The following is a 5,490-nucleotide window of genomic DNA, read 5'->3' as shown; positions in this document are numbered from 1 at the left end:
CCTAACACAACCGCAACAGCACCACTTCACCATGCCTTGCTACCACCGCAGCATCACTAAGCTCCACTATAGCATCACTCAGCACCACCTCACTCATCACCACCTCAACCTCACTCATCACAACCTCAACATCATTAAGCACCCCCTTAACTTTAGAATAGCCAGGAAGAAGTCGTTAGCATTGCAAGGACAAAAAAAGTCATTTTTTTATATTAATTCTTTTTTTAATTGGGTCATTCAGTTGTACATAATATCTTCTTGGTTCTATACAAGGTAATAAAAATACTTCTAATACTTTATTATAACTTTTCAACATGCTGCACAGCAGCCATAATGCTCTACAACATACCTTAAAAACATTGGCTAAACTGCTACCTCTAGCTGAACACTTATAAGGACTCAAAGGCGAGACCTATTGGCTATGTCAATGCTTGTTTACATGTATTTTTGTCAGTGTCTTGTTTCCTGAGTCATTTTCTGAGTTACGCCCTGCAGTAAGTGAAAAAAGAAATGTTGGGGTCAGATAAGATTAGTTGTTCCCTGTGCTATCTATGGCTGTATTGAAGTTCTGATAGATAAGAGTTCTATTGCAGATACCCCCAAAACAATAGAACCAGCAGGGATAAGGTTGTTCTGGCCATTTACAAGTAAGTCCAGATACTACTCTACTCTTATTCAGGGTAGAACTGAGATGGTGCAGTCATTCTACTCATGACCCTGGTGAATCTTCCTGCCACACCTGAAAGAACTGGCCGCACTAGAGACGTAGGTCCAAGTCGTCCTCTTCTCTAGATATCGATGTGACTCAATCACGGACTCCTCACTGAAGGCAGTGATTTGTCTCTGGCCTCCCAATGCCTACTCAAGTCTCTTTGCTGAATTGGTTCTAGGAATTGAAGTTTCAGTTGAGTATTCAGCATCTTGTTTCTCGTTGTCCTCGTCGCATCATGATTAGATATGAGAGCCCATTGCAAGGCTGGGTTCCAGGTCTTCATAGGCATGGTGCTACCTTTGGTCCTCAGCCTTGGGATACCTTTATTTCAGTAGCTTTGCCAATGTGGCTGCCAGTTGCTTCGGCCTCCTGAGAATTTTAAGGAAGATTCTGAAATGGCTCCCTATACAGGTCTGAAGTATTGTGAGTCAAGGACTAATTATCTTGCATTGATTATGGCTACTCACTTTACCCAGGTAGCCCAAGGTCCGTCATTTAAAAAAAAAAAAAAAACTCGAGCTCACCCAGAATGCTGCTGCGCAAATATTTATGGGAATTTCTGAAACTCAATCAGCCCAAGCAGCGCTCAAAACCCTTAATTGGTTGGCTATAGATTGTAGAATACAATTCAAGGCACTATGTATCGCACGTCGGGCAGAGCATAAAGTAGGTCCAGATATTCTCCATCCGCTTGTTATCCCACATCGAACTAATGGTAATTTTGGGTCAAACAATCTGGGTCTTCTTGTTGTGTCCAGAGGGTCAGAGTTGGAGGTCACTCATTTACTTATCTTGCCCCAAAACTTCGGAACTCACTACCTACCAGCCTGAGACTAGATGTGAATCTTATGAGATTCAGAAAGCAATTGAACACTTACCTCTTTTCTTAAACCTCTCTAGGCAGTCTCACTTCAGCTAGGACTGACCACTGGGAAGCCGGTTTCGGGTAGCCATGCACTGTTGAAGTCATGTCACTCAAATAGAATATGGGAAGTGCTTGGTGCTACTAATGACTAGGTATGTGGTAATGCTTGAGGATGGCCTCTACTCAAGAAAATGACGATTTGAACAAGAGCAGCAGAATTCTTTCCAGTGGAGATTCCAGCACCTTCAGTGTGACAAGCATTGTTTCCTTACTCTCCCATACTTGATTCTCAGAGGCACAGGAGAACAACTCCTCGAAACCCTGATGATGCATTAAGGCATTTCCACATATCTATGGTTCTGATTTTTAGGAAGTTCCTATTGGTAACACCTTGAATGGGGAAGAAGGCCTCAGCGTAGAGACTGATAACTTCTTCCACCATTTGGGGACGGATACTGATGTTTAAAGGCGACTAGTCAATTCTCTGGAAATTAAATTGTCTTTGTTTTGTGCTGCCCGCTGAGAAGTGCTCCTCTATTTAAATAGGCTCTGAGCAAGCACAAGGGTGGGTTTTGTGACAGTGGACATTATGTTGTCAGCATTTGTATAGCACACATACCATTTGTACAGCACTATAGCATGAGCAATCTTTAGGCAGATTGTCTATTTAGTTTTGATTTTTCCAGTGATTGCAGTTTGCTTAGTGAAGATTGGTTTCACCAATGTATTGTTTACTAATCTTTATACACATTTATTTGAACTTGATGGCTCACTCACCCAGCCCATCCAAGTCTTCCATAATCCCCATTCAGATTAATAAAAATATTTCTTGTGTGCCTATGATTGTAACTTGGTATTGTCTAAGGGACCAAATACTTAAATTGGCTCACCCATGAGGCTCAGAGGTGCCAGCAAGCCTCGGGCATGTGTGCCCTATGTCCATCACGAAGCCTGTGTCCTCTTTGGCCATCACTAAGCCTGTGCCCTATCTGTCCATCACGTAGACTATGTCCCATCTTTAATACTTCCAAGTGTCCATCTTCATTGTGTTAACTCTAATCCCTGGCTCCTTTTCTGATTTTTCACTTCAAGTTTTATGCTACAACCAAAACCAATCCACCATATTTGTCAACATTAGTGTCGATTATGAATGTTTCCCATTTTGTCAGATCTTTGTAGCGGTTGCTTGTGAAAAACGACTGCTGTGTATTTTGTCTCACTGGATTGAACTGTTATCTATGACCTGGTCTGTCCTTTTTATTGACCTGTTATAAAGATTTGATGCCGTTTGTTTATGATGGCGTGGTTAATGGAAGCTGACTTTTTCTTCATGGATAGATGATGTTGGATTATGGTGACTAGGATCTGCTGTTGCGGTGGTAACACTTTTCCAAGAATGTAGCTTTTGTGCCATGTTCTGTACATGCGGGTGTTTGGGTGATCTGACTTCAGGTAGCCCAGATTATGTTTTTATATATAGACAGGACTCTGAGTGATGTATTGTAGGATGGGAAGTGCTCTTGGGAGTTTGGTGTTAGCTGGCTACATGTCCTATATGAACTGTTAGATGTGTGAGTAAATGCATTTATGTAGTGCCTACAATCTGCAGGCCTCCTGGCTTGTGTGAGGACATAAGTAGTGTTCTACGGGTGATTGCTGGACATTTTTTGGTGATGGATGCGTTCAGTAGTGTTGCGATAGCAGACTTTAAGGTATATGAAAGGCATTTCTATGAGAGCGCAGCAGACGTCCAAAACATCCAGGCCTTTCACTCAGAGATATGTAAACTACATAAGTCAATGAAGATACAGCTTTAATTTAAGAAGCTGGTATGCTGCCCTCATTTTCACTTCAAAAAAGGTAGACTGGAAGCTTTGGTAATGGAGTCTACTGAAATACTCTGCCATGGCTCCATCACGCCTCTAAACCTTTCCAATCTTCGCCCCATTTCCCTATTACCGCTCTTAAGCAAACTGGCCGAGAAGCATGTGAACACATATGTGTCAAAATTCATCGAGGCCACAGGGGGTCTGGACTATTCCCAATCAGGGTTCAGACCCAACTACAGCACCGAATCCGCGCTCCTCTCCGTGGCAGATAACATCAAGATGACACAGGATAGAGGAAGCTCCATGATTCTGGTGCTGTTAGACCTGTCTGCAGCCTTCGACACTGTGTCACATGAGATCCTCCTTGGCCGTTTGCAGAGAGTTGGAATTGGAGGCGTAGCTCTGTCCTGGCTGGAGAGTTTTCTCACTGGCCGCTCACAAAGTGTCAGCCTGGGCTCCTACTGTTCCACCTTTAGGGAGCTCACCAAGGGGGTTCCACAGGGTTCATGTCTAAGCCCCACATTATTTAATGTGTACGTGGCCCCCCTTGCTGACATTGTGAGAGCATACGAGTTTACTCCTGTGTCGTATGCCGACGACAGCCAGCTCTTGTTTCCCTTCCAGACTCTCACCCCGGAAATTAAAAACTCCTTTGCCGAGGGCATGAGAGCGGTATCCACCTGGATGGCTTCCAACTGCCTCCAGTGTAATGACGGCAAGACAGAAGTCATGCTCTTCGGGAAAGCCAATCTCCTATGGTCACCGGATTGGTGGCCCTTAGAGCTAGGACCCGTCCCCTGCCCAAAGCAATCCGTGAAAAATTTGGGAGTAAGACTGGATCAAGACCTGGTTCTAAAAGAACATGTGAACCTCGTGACAGGCTCCTGCTTCCGGACAATCGGTCTCCTAAGAAGGGTTTTTCCCTTCTTATCAGACGACTATAGAAAGACCCTTGTCCAGGCCCTTGTAATAAGTCGATTGGACTATTGCAATGGTCTTTTCATCTCAGCAAATGAATACGTGCTCAACCGTCTTCAAGTGGCCCAAAACACTGCAGCCAGGCTGGTCCTCAATGTTCCTTCGAGAACACCTTCTAGGCCCCTACTGGAACAGCTCCATTGGTTGCCCATACGTCAGCGAATCAACTTCAAGATTTGCTGCATCATACATAAAAGTCTCTATGGATCAGGCCCCCAATACCTGAGTCAGAAATTCCAAATCCATAAACCGGAACGTCTCGACGATCAAGCAACCAATCCTTACTAAAAATTCCCTCCATTAAGAAGGCCAGACAGGGCGGCCGTGCACTTTCATACATAGGACCCTCCATCTGGAATAAACGCCCTATCGGTATGAGACAAAATGCCAATCTTCTATCATTCCGGAAAGCACTCAAGACACATCTCTTCTGTGAGACATAGCTCCCCATTCACACCTTTCAAAGGCACCTAATCTGGCACCAACAACGTATCTGGCAACATCAGCGAATCAAGCGCGGAGATACCCCTTCGGGGGTCGAGTCAAGCGCTATATAAGCAAATAAATAAATAAACCATTCTCCTTTCAGGAGACCAGTCGTGTTTCCTAAGTGGGATGCGGGAGCCATATGTAACCCTAGAGGGGCAGAAATAACCTGAAAGGGGGTTACTGATAATCTTTAATCAAGGAGAGGGTGGAGAGCCATGTGCGGGGACCAGGTTCCAAAGGGAGTCAGGCCCTGATGGAAGTACATCAGTAGACTAAAAGATGAGGCATGTCTTTTGTTGAGTTTGTGTATGCTGTTGAGGGCAGCAAGAATGTCAGTGGAGTATCCCGTCAGTTTTATGGAATATGAGATGTTCTAAGTGTTTAGCTCAATAAAAGCCACACATGACTTTCAGATTGTGCTTGTAGTTAAAGGAGGGATCAGCACCAGGAACACAGTTTTCTGACCATATTGAGCAATTCCTTTATCCCAGGGAGGTGTTTAGTTAGCTACTTGACGGACAGTCCTGCAAAAGGCAGTCGATTCCTGAGGCTGGAGACAAGTATTGATCTCGGATGAATTAATGTATCCAAAAGAAGAACACAATACTGTTTTTAAA

The sequence above is a fragment of the Lissotriton vulgaris genome, chromosome 4_1 (genome assembly GCF_964263255.1).
Source record: "Lissotriton vulgaris chromosome 4_1, aLisVul1.2, whole genome shotgun sequence".
Taxonomy (NCBI): domain Eukaryota; kingdom Metazoa; phylum Chordata; class Amphibia; order Caudata; family Salamandridae; genus Lissotriton; species Lissotriton vulgaris.
This window is presented reverse-complemented; position numbering follows the sequence as displayed.